General features: G+C 33.3%; 1 long non-coding RNA gene across 1 annotated transcript in view; it reads right to left on the bottom strand.

Moving 5' to 3' along the window:
- Positions 1–18,672, bottom strand: part of LOC125610533 — a 103,757-nt gene that overhangs the window by 22,742 nt on the left and 62,343 nt on the right. The window contains exon 3 of the long non-coding RNA XR_007340518.1: positions 16,745–16,812. This is a non-coding gene — a long non-coding RNA (uncharacterized LOC125610533). The remainder of the gene's footprint in view (positions 1–16,744; positions 16,813–18,672) is intronic.

Genomic DNA, 18,672 nt, shown 5'->3' with positions numbered 1-18,672 from the left:
GTGGAGGATGGGAAAGGCAGCGGAGCACAACAGACACTAGTATGGCAATATGTAAATCAATGGATGTGTAACTGATGTGATTCTGCAATCTGTGTATGGGGTGAAGGTGGGAGTTCATAACCCACTTGAATCAAAGTGTGGAATATGATATGTCAAGAAATTTTTAATGTTTTGAACAACCAACAATAAAAAATTAAAAAAAATATATACAAGTTTGAGGGGGATAAAATTTGTTTTAAATTATTTTTCAAATTTACAGTTTAACTCCACATTCACAACTGGTAATTTAACTAGAATTCAAATCTTTATTTCTAAATAATATTTTTTCAGTAAAAAGAACCAGAACTCCTTAGAGACATTACTAATGCCATGACTAGGACTTTAAAATTTTGATGTATTTGTAGATATTTCCTGAAGTGTCTAGAGAAAGAAAACTATTCTTGTTTACAATATTACTTGTACTTAACATAGTTTCATTGCTTTTTTTCTTTCTATGAGACTTAGAAGAATATATCCATAGGAAAATACAAAAGGTTCAAGAGAGTTTCCTTGAGAAGCCAAACTTGATGATATTTTATTTAACTGAATTTTAAAATAGCAATAGTAAACAAAAGTAATCAAATAAAAATAGAGGGAAAGACTCTTCTTAGGGTGCATCAGCAAATGCCTATTTGATGAAAAGAAAAGCTTCTAAGAAGTTCAACAAGAAATGTGTTAAATTATAAAACCACATCAAGACTAGATGAAAAAAGTGGATTTCAGTAGTTAACTTGAGTAGCTAAAAAGACATTACACATCCAATTCCTGGGAGAGAGACGTTCGCAACTTTTTTAGTTGATAATATTGCTTTTATGATGCCATGATACCCACTTGTATTGAATCCATATATATAAAATTCTTAAGTCTATCAATCAAATTTAAAAGTCTGGCCCCAAATCCCACAGGGTCAATGTTAAATTTCTCCACATTTGTCAAGCCTGTTTATATTGAATTTCCACTTATATCAACCTATTTGTTTCACCAGCTATGATGTGTTTTTATACAGCTTTGTACCACTTCCTGGTACCACAGAGAGAATGCTGAACAACAAAGTCACAAATACTACCAACATGCTTTCCTACATATATTATATTTGTTTGGCTTCTCAAAATTTCTGTTTGAACTCTGGAAATTAGATATATACTAAGTTTGTTTCACTTTCTAGATAGCATCAGAGCAAAGTTGACTGAAAATATGAACATAATAGAACTGGATGAAACATTCCATGCTTTTTATCTTTTACATCTGAGTTTTGAAAATTATTATTTTAAAGAAACAAGTATTTTCAGTAACAATTTGTTATGTCAGGAAAAAAAAATGGATGAATTTATTTTCTGTTCATATTGTGAAATATGGTTTATTTTTAATACAAACGACATAAATCTCAGAAACTACATTATGTTTTGCCTTACAGATAGATCATAGAGTGGCTATAAAGACAGAATCTTATAAAAGCATAGACATTGATATCACAGTAATTATTTTGTTCAACCATTCTATGGTAGGCAAACTTAAATTTACTTTTATTACACTAAAAGAAGAAAAGTTCTTGTAGCTGTCACATTTTGCCTTAATACAAAGACATTTTTTTCTTAAGAGTTACCCATTTAGCTTTCATGCTGAATAGGGACATTTGCAAATGGATTGGGTTTATTGGCTATCATTTAAATTTTTCTCTTACTTCCATAAATTTCCATTGAAAATCTGTTTTAAAGATAAATCCGTTTTATGGATATTGAAGAAATAAGAAAATGCTTCATAGAAAGAATTACCTATTTCTTCATGTATTTGTCAGCCTTTGTCACTGTAACAAATACCTAAGATAAATCAACTTAAAGTAGGGAAGGTTTATTTTGGTTCCTGGTTCAGTCCATAGTTGGCTGTCTCTATTGCCTTTTGGAATTCTCTAAGGCAGAACACATGGTCAGGGAGGGGGGGATAGTGAAGCAAAGTTTCTCACTTCATGGTGAACAGAAAGAAAATAGAAGGAAAAAGTTGCATACTACCAATGACCTGACTTACTTCTACTAGGCCACACATGCATGAAAGTTCTACCATCTCCCAATGGTACCATAGACTTGTAACCAAGTCTGTAGCATATGGGCCTGTGGGAGAAATGTCAGATCCAAATCATAATTGCAAATAAAGTAGAAAATGAACAATTTAGTTCATTATGAACATGATTATCTTCCAAATGATGAGGGTCTAATGAATAATGAAGCATAAAGCAATTTAAAGATAGGAAAACGAGTTCCTGTAATTAGCCAGCATATAGCAAACCATGTTTTCATGAGATATTTGTCTATGTATTATGGAAAGGGGGCTTCTGAACTGTTTACAGACTAAAGTGAAATTCTTTGACACATATTAGCAAAATAGAATTTTAGGAATATTCTATACAGAGCTCAAAAATTTAATAGTTTCATTGAATATAGTTTGATAGTGCAATATTAATAATGCATTCCAGAGATAAACATTTTCTAGAAGTTGGTAGTCCACCTCCTTAAAACATTATCAATTGACTGCTCCAAAAAAAATGTGAAAGGATATCCTGATATCATTGCGACAATTCAGAAAACTACTTTGAATCCTGCTTTATATTTTGAACAACTTTGTAGTCTGAATATTCCTTTTTTGATTTAAAAAAAAATCTGCATACTGGGAATAAAAATCACCTATTGTTCTAAGTAATGAAAGTTTATACAAAAGCTATAGAGCACAGTTTATAATTAATAAGAAATAAATAAATGGTAGGTAAATAACACATGCTTTTCTAGTTTATACTTTGTGTATTTATTTCTTAAGTTCCTCATCTGAACATTTTCTACACAATATTTATTACTAATAAAACTGTTGTGATGAGTTAGAAATTTGGCAAGGAAAGCAAATCCGGTTAGAATAAAAACATTTTTATTAATAATATTTGTATAAAATTGATCATTCAAAATTTATTCTTTGTGGGATTTGATGGAAAATTACTTTTACATCCACTCTATGTCCTCATAAATGCTGGATAATGTATCTAGAAACTTCATAAATATACTAAAAATGTCTAATAAAGGCAAATCATAAATCTTAAAAGTTGTTAGATTTCTTGTAGTTGATGAAAGTGACGATTGAAATAAAAATTTAAATATTTTCACAAATAATAATCAGATATCGATGCTCACTAACATGAGAAAAATGGAACAAGGGTGTTAGGATTTGTATGTGAAATGTCTGTCCAAATACTCATGTATCAATGCAGGAATGTGCACAGGTGAAGTAATTAGATTTTGAGAGCTATAACCTGATTAGTGGTTTAATTCATAAAATTGATAAGTTTAAAATTTGAATGTATTTGAATGTATGGTGGTAATTATAGGCATTCAGAGCATAGCTAGAGGGAGTAGGACATTGGAGTTGTGCCCTTGGGATTTAGATTTTGCCCCTGACTCCTCATGCACACACTCTGTGCTTCTCTGCTGCCATGATCTGAGCAGTTTCCTCTGCCATGCCTTTCTGCCTTGATGTTCACTGCCTCAGGCATAGCACAGTGAAGCAGACCAACCATGGACTGACTTCTGAAATCATAAGCTCCAAAGGAAGTTTTTCTCCTCTAAATTGTCCTTCTCAGCTATTTTGGTTACAGAATTGAAATGCTGACTAACACAGAAATTGGTACTGGGAAGTGGGGTCATTATCATGGCTAACCTGACCATGTGGTTTAAGAGTCTTTGGAACTGGTTTTATTGGAGAAATTTGCAAAAGTTTGGAGATGCAGGCTGGAGAAGCTTTGGAATGCTGTAAGCAGAACTGACTGAGAAATTTTGGTAAGAGCTCAGAAGACCAGAATGCTTATAGGTATATGGACAATAAACTCTGATCAAGAGGTTTCAGAGGAAAACAAGGACTATACTGTAATTGGACTAGAGACCATCTGTTACACTCTGACAAAAGATTTGTTTACATTTGGGTCTAGTCCTCAGACTTTCTGTGAAGCTGAGCTTAAAGGTGATAGACTAATTAATCTGATGAAGAAAATTTCAAGGCAGTGCAGCATTCAGGCAGTGACATGGGTATTTTTGACAGCTTTTATCAGATTTACTATGAGAATTTATGAGAATATTTTTTAAAAGGTAATAATTGAAACACTGCAATAAGGCTGGAAAAGAAGCACCTGCAAAATTAGGGCCAAGGAAGGTGTGGTTGTTGAAGATATTACTGCCATTAAAGAGAAGCTAAGTATTTTGCACACACACACACACACAAAATCAAAAAAAAAAAAAAAAAAAAAAAGTAGAAAAGATATCTTGAGGGCATCTTTGGAATCAGCAAGCCCATGCCGATGGAAGGCTCAAGGAAATAAAATTAAAAACTAAAAGACACTTTTTGACATGAAAGTATCAATACCAGCTAGGTAGCTGTTTCCCCAGGATTCAATTCACTGTGTTCAGCTGCCCATTTAGAAATTGCTGCAGATGCTACTGCAGCCATGGTGCAAGAGGGCTCAGCTATTAAACATACTGGCACAGATCCTGGCATTTTTTACATGGTGCTGGTTTTGCAAGAGTTCAGTATGCTGCTTGGTGTGGTAGCAAACACCTGTAATCTCAATGGCTCTCGAGGCTGAGGCAAGAGGATCATGAGTTCAAAGCCAGCCTCAGCAAAAGAGAGGTGCTAAACAACTTAGTGAAACTCTGTCTCCAAATAAAATACAAAATAGGGCTGTGGGTGTGGTTCAGTGGTCGAATTCCCCTGAGTTCAATTCCCGGTAACCAAAAAAAAAAAAAGGTTCAGTATGCTGGAGTTAAGGAGTCATGAAAGCTTCCAGTGAGATTTCAAAGAAAGGCCAGGGAAGCCAGGAAAAGTGTAGAAGGTCAGAATCTCTCTTTGTAACCCATACAAGGTTAAAATATTCTAATAATTTTTGAGAGTTTTTCAAATAAACCTTTATTTTACATTATCTACTAGGAAACTAATCTCAGGTGGTTACAACCAGGACTCTTTTAATGTATTAGAGTTTTCACTCATTCATTCAAATATGCATCTGAATAAGATATCTGGTCCATGATCAGTAAGTCACAAACACTTCATCTGTTAATCATCATGCATTCAATCAAACTAAATGTATTCATCCACTTACTTGTGCCATAGACTATACCGAGTTTTAAATATTGAAGAGTAAGATAGAAAAAAATTTTATAGACCTTGTAAGTCTGGTATAGAGCACATATTTTAGAGAGAAGAGAGAAAAAAGAAGAAAGGAAGGAAGAAAGGAAGGAAGGGAGGAAGGAAGGAAGGAAGGAAAGAAGGGTTATCAATAAATCTGTATTGCAAAAAATAAATGTAATTTATTTTCTTCATGGATTTAAATTATAGTATAGCCTCCCTCATCGAAGGGAACATTTTCTTTGAAAAGCCATCCAAGTTCAAGAGATTGATCAGTGTCCAGCACAGATGTAAACAACATCATTGGCATGGTAGTGGTAACAGAGGGACTCCACAATGTACTCATGCAGGCCATTTGCTGAAATGTCCTAGGGAGTGTGAAGACCACTTGTGGCTTTCTAAGACTGCAGGGAGGAATAAACTTGTTTCAGAGGCAAATGCCATAAACATGAAACATCACTGATGCTTTTTTCCTGCTTGCATAACACATTTTACGGTGAGATACTGTAGGATTTGATGACACTTTTGCAACTTTTTCTAGACACATAGTATAATTTGCCCGATCTCCTAATTGTCCATAAACATTTAAATCCCCCAAATGTATGTGTTCTTCCTTTTGCTGCTCTCCTCTCCTGCCTTTTCTCTAGTGTGGGCCAAACAAGGTCTGTATTCTCTTGCTTCCTCTTGATCCTCTTCTGCCTTCTCCAGTCTAGGAGGACTTTACTTTTCATGAACAATTGTAAGAGTATAATGATGTTTGTTGTAAGTCATCCTATACCTTCCATGTAAAAAACCTCATTTTGTTAGAAAGTGAAAATATCATTCCAAACTAAAACTACCAAAAAAATTTGAGAAAGAGTGTTCAAGAGTAGTGTCCATCTAGGCAAGAAGCTTCAGAGATTGTCCTGGAAGATCCAGAGAACATAGATCTAAATGATAACTAGGAATTAAGAGGTAGACTGCATGTATATGAGAATGTCCTTAAGTAGAAAGAAAATGGATGATTTTGAGAATCTGAAAGAGGGAAAAGTGTGACTGCAGTTGGGAAAAAAAATGTTAGAAGTGAGACTGCTGAGGAAGGCAATGACCATATTGTCTAGTCAGGCCTGTAAAGATTGTATTAAGGATTTTTGGTCTTTGTCCTAAGAGTAATTGAACAATTTTAAGGGTTTAATTAGGGAAGATATTTAATCACATGTGATTTTCTAAGTGATTGTTAAATGAGGAGAATGAATTGAAGAGGATCCAAGGAGGATGCTTTTCACCAGAGACCATTCAAAAAACTAGCTCCTTTCTCAGTACAACAAAATTAATCTGTAGGTCGATGAGAACCGAGGGCTTACCAGATGCCAAACCATAAGTAGCTTTATGTATTATCCTGCTGAATACTCACAAAACAATTAGCCTCATTTTAAAGGTGAGGAAAATGAAAGAGATTAAAGAATTCAAACCCAGGAAATCTGCTGCTAGAATTCACAGGCTCAGCAAGTGCACTACTTTGTTTCATGTGTAAGAAAAGTCACTCAATAAAATACTTTTACTTTCTCACACCACAGTAGTCAACAGCAGGCATTTGCAAGGTGGCTATGAATAATTAAAATAGAAGCTAGAGAAGTAATTTTTCATGTAAATATTAAGACATCTATAATGCAAACCTAATTATACCTAATGGAAATTAGCATAACTTTCAGAAATGTTTTTGACAAGCTTTATTTTTCTACCTTATCTATTTTAAAAAATTAATCTATATTAATAATGCTTTATCTTTGTAATATAGAGTATTTTTCTCATTGCTCATATTTAATTCAAATTACTAAATTTGAGGATTTTGCATATTTGTTTGTTAAATCCATTAATTTATTATGTTTTGAGAATCCTATGTGCAATACTAAAATTAATCATCTTTCATTATGTGGTGTTAAATATTTATCTCTATGAAAATGAAATAATTTACTTTTTCAAAATTACTGTATGTCATTGCATTGTTCATTATTTCCCATCTCATTCAGTACAGGTTAAATATGTAGTTTCCTTCCAAGTTAAAATAAATAGAATACTAGAAGAAACCTAACATTTTGTGAGTAAAATGATTCTCCATCATAAATGCCTTGTATCATAAAATATTTAGAAGTACAAGGATATGCTGTTTTACCATTTCAACTGTAATCCATAAACACAGGATGTGGACTCTCAGAGTCTCAGAGGTGCTCTTGTTTAATATCAACAATTGAAAAGTGAACTCTCCACAGCATCTGCTGTTTGTGAATTTTCTCCCCATGATGTCTATTTCAGTTTCCAACAAGAGGAGATGGGTGTCTTTTCTTTTTAAGACTTAGCCTGTTTTTTATTTTCATTTTGAGCTGGGTGATGTCATTAATTTAAAGATGACTTTGAGGAAACAGAAGAAGAAAAATGCTAACAGCTTCATTGAGAGAAGTGAATAATAGAGTTTAGTAAAAAATCTTTACTAAGAGGCAAGTATTTTGGGTGCAGAGGCACACATCTATAATGTGGGAGACTTAGGGGCTGAAGTGGGAGTATCGTAAAAATCAAGAACCAGTTTTTTTTTTTTTCTTTTTAGTTCTTGATTGACCTTTATTTACTTACTTATATGTGATGCTGAGAATCAAACCCAGTGCCTCACACATGCTAGGCAAGCACTCTACCAACTGAGCCACACCCCCAGCCCTCAAGAACCAGTTTTTGTAACTTAGTAAGACATCTCAAAAAAAAAAAAAAAAAAANATATATATATATATATATATATATATATATTAATTGATAGAAATGACTTCAAAATGTATAAAATATTCTGTACATTGAAAGTCTGATCAATATTGTGTCTTCAAGAACAATCTAAGTTGATACTATAGTTCTGATTTATAGAGTTGACAGGTATACACTATTCTGTTGTTCAGAGATGTTACCATGTATTACACAATTTCTCTTATGTAGGATTTTTCAATATATATTTTTAAGTCCTACTTAAGTCTGTTGGAAATATATGCAAAAATTATTTATTATATTTTTTATGGTATGCCCATATGTGAGGGTTTTAAATCAGAGGGCATATACATTTTAACTAAATTTAGTAAGAAATTGGTCTTCATAGCATTTGTAGCAATCCTATCTTTCTCACTATCCTGACATTTTTTTCTAGAGATTGCATTGTCTAGGTTTATATGTTGTTTTATATATGTGTGTATGTGTGTGTGTGTGTGTGTGTTCAAAAGATAAAAAAGGATTGATAAAGACTATATATAATTATGTGATAAGGAATTATATATTTATTTATATCTACATTCAAAGGCAATCTGATTCAGTCTAATGGTTTTAAATTCAATTTATATTTTAATTATTCTTAAACTTGTATTTCAATTTTAGATTTCCACATTAATTCCAGCCTTGTGTAAACAATTTCCCATGTGTTAGCTCAATATAAATGTCTGATAGTCATGCCAAACTTAACTTGCCCAAATCAAAGTTCCAGGGTTATTCTTCCCAAGCATTCTTCTCTAACAACCTTCTCCATCACAGTCAGTGACAATTTCATCTTTCTGACCTTGTCTATGACTATCCTGGATGTCTCCTTTTCTCAGACCGATTACCAAGTCCTGTTGCCTGTGCTATAGATTAAATATTTAAACCCTTCCTTTTGTGGGGGGATGGGTTCTGGTGATTGAATTCAGGGTCTTGTTCATGCTAGGTAAGCACTTCACCATGAGATATCTCCCAATCCTTTTTAGTTTATTTAGTTTTAATTTTTACAGGATCTCCTGAAGTTGCAACTTGTGATCCTCCTCCTTCAGCTTCCCAAGCAGTTGGGATTATGGATATGCACCACTGCACCTGGTTCAACCATTTCTTAACACCCATTGCATCACCACTGTCACAACCCATCACTTGAAACCCCATCCTGTCTTCCCTAACTGTTGCAATGTATCCTCAAATTATCTTTCTTCCATCACCCTTGTCCAGTTACAGTCTAGTCTCAAAATAGTAGTAATTTGCTGAAACAAAGTTCATGCTATGTCTCTCCTCTGTTCAAAATCATCCAGTTCATTCTAATTAAATCCAAATCCCTTCCATGGCCTTCAATGTCTATTACTCTTTTGGACAACTTTGACTCTGAGTTCTCCTGCACTTGTCTGTGAAACTACCTCTGCATTGCCATCCTTATCGTTCATAGAACTTGACAGAAACATTCTTTTATGCATACCTTAGATGGGGATCCTCTTTCTCCAAGTATCCACATTGTCCATTCCTATGAGCCTTTGGCTCCACTCAAAAGCCACTTCAAGAAAGCTTTCTAGCTGCTACATCTAAAATTACAACACTTTCCACATACAGCCTATCCAAAGTGTTATAGTCTTCTTCTCTGAATTATTTTTTCTCCATTGCACTTATGAACATGTAACAGGTCTCACTGGTTCCTCAGCACACTGTTGCCACATGAGAGGCACAGACAGTAAATGTTTCTAGACATACTCAATACAATCTAAAAGGTACAGTTTCACCATACATTATAAACTATCCAAAATCTACGTTTAAAATGCACAAATAAAAATGATTTATGTATTTATATATGTTAAATTACTTTAAAAAGAGTTTCTGAATTCATTTCTTCACATTTCTATAAATCATGGGTTTTAGCACAATTATTATTTACTCTTACCAGTATCAGAAGCTCTGATATTTTTAAATATTGATATATTGCTGCTAAACAGGAGAGACAGCCATATTCCCATTTGGCTATAATCAAATGTTTTGCATACTATAGTAAATATTTAACTGTATAGACATTGAAAATTTTCAAAATATTATTTGACAATTTCCACATATGGCAGGCATGACTGTGATTTCTTTAACAAAGAATACTCTCATGATATCAATTGGAAGTACATTATGATAGTTCCTTTGTTTTCTGAAGAAGAATGCATATCCAAATATATTTTATATTATATTCATAGGATGCAAATTTAATAATATCAGCAACTTCACCCTGGCTAAAAATGTTACTGAGGAAATATATATACATATATATATATATATATATAAATTTTATATGTACATATAAAATTCCAAGCTTTTGAATGTATCAAGTAAATTCAGAACAGATTATGGGGAATAGATACAAGTTGAATTTATTTGAAAATGAAATCATTTAAAATACCTGCTGTGAGACAATCATTAGAGTATGGTTAGCTGTGGTCCTTGGTTTAGTTTTGCTCACAGTGTCTAACTAAATTTCTCTATATTTTCTTTAATTTAATAGCATTTACTCATCCTCATCATCTCCTGACTTTAAAAATAAGTGAACCACAAACTTTTGATTATGCTCTTGTAGACATAGAAAACATGGAAAATATAATCTCAATTTAAAATTAACTCTTTCTCTTTAGTTTGAAAAAAAAATGCTTTGAATTGCATACCTCCTTGTAACCACAGGTGATATTTCATAAGTTTAAAGTACAGTTTTTAAAAAGGGTGCTTTCAAATAATTTTCCATGCCTTCATTCAGCAGGTAACCCAAACCTTCATAATCCCCAAATGCTGCACTTCAAAGTTACACTCAGGAAAAAAATATTGAAAAGAACAGCCTCTCTTTCCAGTTGATTTAAAACATCACTAGCTTATTTTCAGTACACATATGGAGTTACTTTTAAAAAGAAATCTTGGAATATTGCCAGACTACATCCAGGAAAGGTTTTTCTCCAGAGAGAGCTAAAATTCATTATCTGAGCTTTGGGACACCAATGTTCCTTCAAAATTTGGACACATCTTTGTTCCTCCATGATTAGTGATAGTAGTCTGACTTAAAATAAGAGACTATTCCATGTATAACTAGAGTCTGAAGAAACCAAATGATTGCATTGTTTTGAAATAAAATTAAAATTACCTTCTTAAACAAAGTATCAGTTTGCAAGATGATAGCTTTAGAATGAACTACAGGGTATGCTTTAGCTGAAATTATTTACAAGAATATAACACTCACTAGATATTCATAAGAAATAATAGATTAAAGTTTGGACCCTTTATCTCCTTTTCATTAAATGGTTAAATTCTTTCATTTAAATCTCTCTGAATATTTTTTCCAGGAGAAGATCAATAAATTCATGGAATATGAAGGCAATACGGTTATTTTATTACAGCTATTTGTGATAATTTCATGGTAATAAATGTTTCAATTTTTTTTGCTTATTTCTGATGCATAAAATAAACCTAACAAAATTGGCAACAGCATTTTAAGAGAAGAAAATCAATATGAACATATTAATATTCATTGTAAAATACTACAAGGCTAGTTATTTTCTAGATTTCTTATATATTTTCCTAAGGCATATGAAAAGGTGTCTTTTTTAAATATGAGAAAAATTAATTCTTACAATTGAAGATAAAGAGCTTGTGAATATACAATAAAATTAAGATATGTTAATATAAAACAAATTAAGGAGCCACAGACTGTGCTTTTTCTAAGGGATATTATACAAATAATATCCCTTGGAGTGTGTTCATAAAATTGAACACTCATTAAGAACATCATTTTAAAAATATTAGGTTTACACATAAGAAAGAATAAATGCATTGTATTGAATGTTGAGTAAAACAGCCAATGGATTTTATTAGCCTTATTTTTATTTAGTCAGAAAAGAAATATATAGAATTACAGAAACTGTTTAAACAAAGAGGAGGTAGGCAGGTTGAAGGGGTATTTTTATATCATGTGTGAGCACCATGTATAGTGGCAGTTTTTAACCACTTTGATTTTGTCTACAAAGAAGGCCTAGATGCTCTCTGTATCTGCATAATTTGATAAAATCAGGAATTATGAATTTAGTGATGAATTACTTTAAATGAAACCAAAGCATAAGCTCTCCTTAAAAGAGTAATGGTAGAGCTGGGTAGGATTACCTCTGTAAAATGAATTAGAATGCTAGGAACTGCAATACATCAGTGGTAAGTCTAGCAGGTTTCAGAACTGCAGCTATAGGAGAAATGAGTCTGAATCACTTGAGCATCACAAATCCTAGGCCATATTTTTATTCCTAGCCTTACCCTTTGTGCTGCTTCCAAGTATGAAGCTCTAGTTGATTTCAAAGGCAGTGGAAGAGAGATAAAGAGGAGTAAAGATTGTTCTACCTCAGCAATTCATGATCCCTCTAAGGCCACTGATTTTGAAAGAAAATGGAGACCTGGCATCTCAGCAGAATAGATCCAGCTCCTCTTTTCTATCCTACTCCCATGAGGTAGCACAAGCATTTATCCAGTTTACCATAGCAAATGATTCTCCATGTCCAGAAAATCACAACACTCTTCCTCTCTTCACTCCGAGGAGTCATAAAACCTAAATTAAACATAACTGTCTAAAGAATTATTTTCAGCAACGTTAACATTTCAACAAGGGAAATAAATGGAACAATATGATTGGAATACTTTTATAATATCAAATATAATAATATTTATAACATTGAACTACCATTAAATTAATTAATCTTACATTATTTATTTTAAAATGACTTAATTTTAAAGGCGTGCTTTTTAAAAAATATTTTATGAGGCTAAGGTAAAGCTATATAATATATTACTTAACCATGTGTGCTTCTGATTCTCAAAACTGCTAAAACTTTCTTGGCAACATTTCTCTATGTCATTTATACATAAATACTTCTTTTTATCTTTGAAGACATTCTTTATTTCCAAGTAAATTTAATATGCATTTATATTTATTTCTGAGTCTCAGGTTTAGTATTATATTTTGACATCAAAATTATATTTTAAACTAGCCCAGAAAACTGTTAAAATTTGTCAAGATGAACAAATACTTAGATATAGTTTTACAAGCCATTTAATTAAAGTATCACTTTTTTTGATATCAGTGACAAAAAGAAATATCACAGTGAATCCCACCATCATGTGTATTCACAAGAACAGGATCCTAACTAGAATAAGATATATTCCATGCTTATTTATTTATATCAAAATGGATTCTATGGTCATGTATAACTAAAAAGAACCAATAAATAAGAACATTTTTAAAAATATCAAACAGAATAAATTAAATTAGGAAACTGAATGTTTATTAAGTTAGTAACATTTATCTAAAGCATAACCATTTTTCAGTCACTATACTAAATTATTATATATTTGTCATTTTATTAATTTTTTGCAACAACATGAGATCAGCACCACTTTTATCCCATTTTATAGATACTGAAAGAGAGAATTAAAGATTAGTAAATTACCCAAGATAAAGACTGGGCAAAGCTGCAAAAGGGACCCAGATCTATCTAAGTTGAAAAATTTATGTCATTAACTATGTTTCAATGAAGTGTTTTAGTCTGAGATAATTGTAAGATATGATTTCTGGGTAGAGAGTTATGGTGTTCATTAATTTTTATTTAATTAAATTTACAAAGTGTATCCTATGGTGAAACTATTGAGTTTCTTATGTATATCAGCTTGTGCTAACAAAGATAACCAAGCCATGATCATACTTCTAGAAGAACAAACCCTCCAGAAGAGAGGCTGGCAATTTTTTTTTTCTGTAAAAGGAACAGGGAGCAAGCACTTTAAGCTGTTTGGGCCATATGATCTATCAAAACTAACTGTCTGGCCAGGCATGGTGGCTCACCCCTGTAATCCCAGTGGCTCAGGAGGCTGAGGCAGGAGCCTTAGCAAGGCCTAAAAAAAATCAGCGAGAACCTGTGTCAAAATAAAATATTTAATAAAGGGCTGGGGATGTGGCTCTGTGGTTAAGTCCACCCCTGGGGTTCAATCCCTGGTACCAAACAAATCAAATCTCACTGGCTGCTTGTTTTTAGCAAGAAATTTGCTAGATAAGAATATGCAAATAAATGATCACTGCTATGGTCCAATAAATCTTTTTGGACATAGAAATTTGAATTTTATATCATTTTTAGGTGACAATAAATATTATTTTTCTTCTGATTAGTTTTCAACCATTAAAAATGTAAAAATCCTTGGGCCCCAAGCAATACCTCCTGCTATAGAGCTGTAGATGTGGACGTCACAAGGCACACATGGTTACTGAACACTTAAATTTAATTAGTCCAAATTTAGGTGAATGCTGAGTATACTCTACATTGTAAAGATGATATAAAAATGTTAATGTCATTTATAATATTTGTATTTACTTTGTAATAATAAGCTTTGATACACTGGATTATTTATTTTATTAAAAATAAAAATAAATTTTATTCAAAATAAGTTCATCTGTCTGTAGTTTCTTTATATTAGTCCTATAAAAATTTACATGAGTAGATCCATTATATATATATAATATTAATGTGTATTTTTAAAATGCTCCTTTAAGGTGAAACTATTTAGAAGCAAACTGGTATATTTACAATAAGCATATAATTTAATCAAAATTGAAGTAGAATAAAAAATGTATCAGACAAAAATTTCATAAACTTGATTAATATGTGAATGTATAATAAATATTTTCTAAACTGAAAAAGAACTAAAGCATTTTAGGCAAAGATAGGTGACCTATTAGAATATGTCTAGAAAATTTTAAGTTTTTTCATGCTTGGTAGAAAATGATGTTTTCTCATTTGTGGACATTCCACCTTAGAACCCAAACAGGATAATAGAATCACAACACTGAAAATTCCTGAATAATTTAGTGACTGGGAGCCAAGTGCTCATCAGATGCTTGAGTGCATTGTCTAAAATACACGCCATATTCAGTGGTAAATGGACGGAAATCATCATGCTAAGTGAAACAAGCCAGACTCAGAAATAGGGAAATAAAAATGATCGCTGGATCCCATGAAAATTAGAAGGGAGCTCAGTGGAGTAGAGAACAGGCACTGAGGGGAAAGGGAGAAGGGTAGGAAAAGGGAGAAACTGCAGAATGTAATGGACCAAATTATGCTGTGTACATTTATGAATATACCACAGTGAATTCCACCTTCATGTATCTCTATAAAGAACAAATTTAAAAAATAAATAAACAAATAGAAGGAAGACCAATAGAGTAGAGGAAGGGGAACAGAAGAAGGAGAAAGTGAGGGAAGGAGGAAGTACTAAGGATTATAATGGAGCAAATTATCTTCCATTCATGTATAATTATGTCAAAATGAATGCCATTATTATGTCTGACTATAATTCATGGAAAAGAACATTAAGAAAATATATGAAAAAAGCATGCTAAATAGTAATGTGTGTTAATAATGAACATTCTCCATCATGGGAAATGGATCACTTTGATACTTAGGAATTTATAACTTTGATTATTAGAAAAGTCATTTCTTATGTTTAAAATGATGAAACATCCAGTATCTTTTTCTGAGCAATGCTATCCCCATATTTGATTTCAGGAAATCTAGCTAGCTTAGTAGTGGGATTTTTGTTTGTTTGTTACCAGGGATTGAACTCAGGAGCACTTGACCACTGAGCCATGGCTCCAGCCCTATTTTACATTTTATTTAGAGACAGTGTCTCACTGAGTTGCTCAGCGCCTCCCCCTTGCTGAGGCTGGCTTTGAACTCATGATACTCCTGTGTCAGCCTCCCGAGCCACTGGGATTATAGGTGTGCACCACTGCATAGCTCAGTTGGTAGAGTGCTTGTTGCATGAACAAGGCCCTGAATTCAATCCCAGCACCACACACACAAAAAAAAGCAGAATGGAATATTTTTTAACGACTGCACTATTGTGTGGACAACATGAATCTTTCTGTTGATTAGGTACTTTTAAGGACAGAATTCTGTATTGTAGGACTGGTTAAGAAGTATAATATCATAGCAGGGTGTGTTAGCACAGGCCTGTAACTCCAGAGGTTCCAGAGGTTGAGGACAATTGCAAGTTCAGCCAGTCTCAGCGATTTAGGAGATATCTATCTATCTATCTATATATATATATATATATATATATATATATTGAGAGAGAGAGAGAGAGAGTGTGTTTTCATTAAGGGAGGTAAGTCAGAGCCTTCATGATTCCAACAGAGTATCTCTGCCTGGCATGCCCTGCAAGCTCTTCAAACCAAATATGCCAACATGAGGATTTTTTCTTTTGTGCCTTAAAAAACAATAATGTTTGTTGGCTAATGAAACAATCACATCCATCTGACATATAAAGGAAAACCAAAAATACCTGTGTCATTTGTGTCATTCTTTTTACCCACCAACTATAAAGAGCCATCCCCCTAAATCCCTCTCAAATCCCTCCCTTCTTCTACTTTTCCTGCAGCACTTTCCTATTTCTTAACTGTTCTCCCAACCCCACTGTCTCCCAATTCAGGTGTGATGATTTGGTCATCCTTATTTTAAATCTCCTGGTTGTTCACTAAATGGTCTTCGGGAGAGGTTTGTCAAAAATGGGCCTCTGTGTAGGGCATTTATGGGCAGGAAGTTGGAGAGAGAAGGACAGATACCTAACTTCTGAGTTTGCTGAATCTGTGTGGATGATTGTATTGCTCTTTATTTTCTTTTCTAGACATATAAATATAAGATTTCCCTTGATGAAATAGTTCTACTACATAGAAACTTGGCCAAGTATTTCAGTTAAGCTTCAAAATACTTACCATCCTTACTTGCTTCCTTTTTCATACCTCTTACAATAAAGTTGTAACAGATGGGAAAATGGAGGATTCTGTAGAGAAAACAAAAATATAATCAATTTTAAATGCATAAATTACTTAGGGGATAATTATGGGTTTTGTAATACAAACTACTGGTCAGATAAGGGAATTAAGGAAGGGTTATAGTTGAGAAAGATAAAGGTAAAGTCACATATTTGGAGAGAAATTAATAGTGCTCCTGGTCCCATCTCTAATGTTGGGAGCACTGAGAGGTGCTATATTTGTTATCTTAATGCCTTGTGTATTAGTTGGGATTCTCAGAGAAACATAACCCATAGATGACACATATTGAGGGAGAGAGAGGAGAGAAAGATAAGAAGATATCTATAATGGGAATGGGCTCATGAAGCTAGGGAGGCCACAAAGTCCCACAATATTCCATCGGAAAGTTGGAGAGCTAAGAAATCTAGCACTGTAATCAGCATGAGTCATGAGGCCTGGGAACCAGGAACTCATATGTGTAAAGGCAGAATATGGGTGATCCAAATAAAGAAGCAGACAAGAAGATTTACACTTCCTAACTTTATTTTTCTACAGAAGCCCTCAATAGACTGAATAATGCCCACTCACAACAATAGGGTTTTAACTTTCTTTGACCAATGTACTAAATCTAATGATAATCTTTTCCAGAAATATGCACACATATATATCTAGGAGAAAAGCTTTTACCAGGTATCTGAGGATCCCTTAGCCCAGTCATGTTCCAACATAAAATTAACCTTGACATCTCATGAAAGGTTTTTACAGATCTATGGGTAGTATCTGATGCATACTCTGTAAAACCAAGAAGGAAAAGTGGATTGGTACCTGGTTCTATGCTTATAGAGTCCTGTGCTATGCAAATGGACTGCAAACTAAACTGGAAATAATGAGACTGGTTAGAGGCAAGAGTATCCCATTGACTTTCTTAGTGATGGGTGCAGACTTGCCCAAAAATGCCTTCATAGGGAAAAGGTCACCTAACCTAACTCTGTCTCAGGGAGTGTAAAATTACAAAAACTAACAGTACCTATTTCATCCCCAACAACTGCTTCCTCTTCTCACTTCAACTGTGCAACAGGAAACAGGAAGTCAATTGGGAGAGTGTCACTGAACACCCATTTTTCTGGGAAAGACCTCCACGTGTCAGCTTTATGGTTAAGAGAATTGGCTTTTATCATTGACTACGAATAAAGCATTGATTAATATATAGAACTGGACATATTCTAGTTTCTAAATTGAAGGTCTAACAGGGAATTTAAGATCATTGTAGAAATGTTTTTTACTGAAGAATTGATAGCAAATTCAAAAGAAAATTTTATAGCCCATAAACTGTGTATTTAATATAGTTTTTATACAAAGTTTGTAAAAGTAACTCACACACAGTCTCCCTCATACACATTCATTAACATATCACTCATGTCTTAGAAAAGATTGCTATGCATTTCTTTTTAAAATTTTTTTTAATTGTACATGGAAATAATATCTTTATTTTCTTTTTTTAATATTTATTTTTTACTTATAGGTGGATGCAATATCTTTATTTTATTTTTATGTGGTGCTGAGGATCTAACCCAGTGCCTCACGCATGGTAGGCAAGCATTCTACCTGAGCCACAGCCACAGCCCATTATCTTTATTTTCTTTATTTATTTTTATGTGGTGCTGAGGATGGAACCCAGCGCCTCACAAATGCTACAACCCCAGCCCCACTATGCATCTTTCTATCACTACCCTTCAGTAAATACTGTGTACTAACTTGAGATAAGACTCCTTATGTTGTTAAAGTGGTCCAAAGACCATGTGCATCCTTACTTCTTTTAAGAAGGATCTCTAGTTTCCAGACAGGCATATTCCCAGTGTTAGCAGCCGCTTAAAACTTGGGACACTGCT

This window comes from Marmota marmota, unplaced genomic scaffold (genome assembly GCF_001458135.2).
Source record: "Marmota marmota marmota unplaced genomic scaffold, marMar, whole genome shotgun sequence".
NCBI classification, from domain to species: Eukaryota; Metazoa; Chordata; class Mammalia; order Rodentia; family Sciuridae; genus Marmota; species Marmota marmota.
The sequence above is the reverse complement of the archived record's forward strand: the minus strand, read 5'-3'. Positions and strand labels throughout refer to the sequence as shown.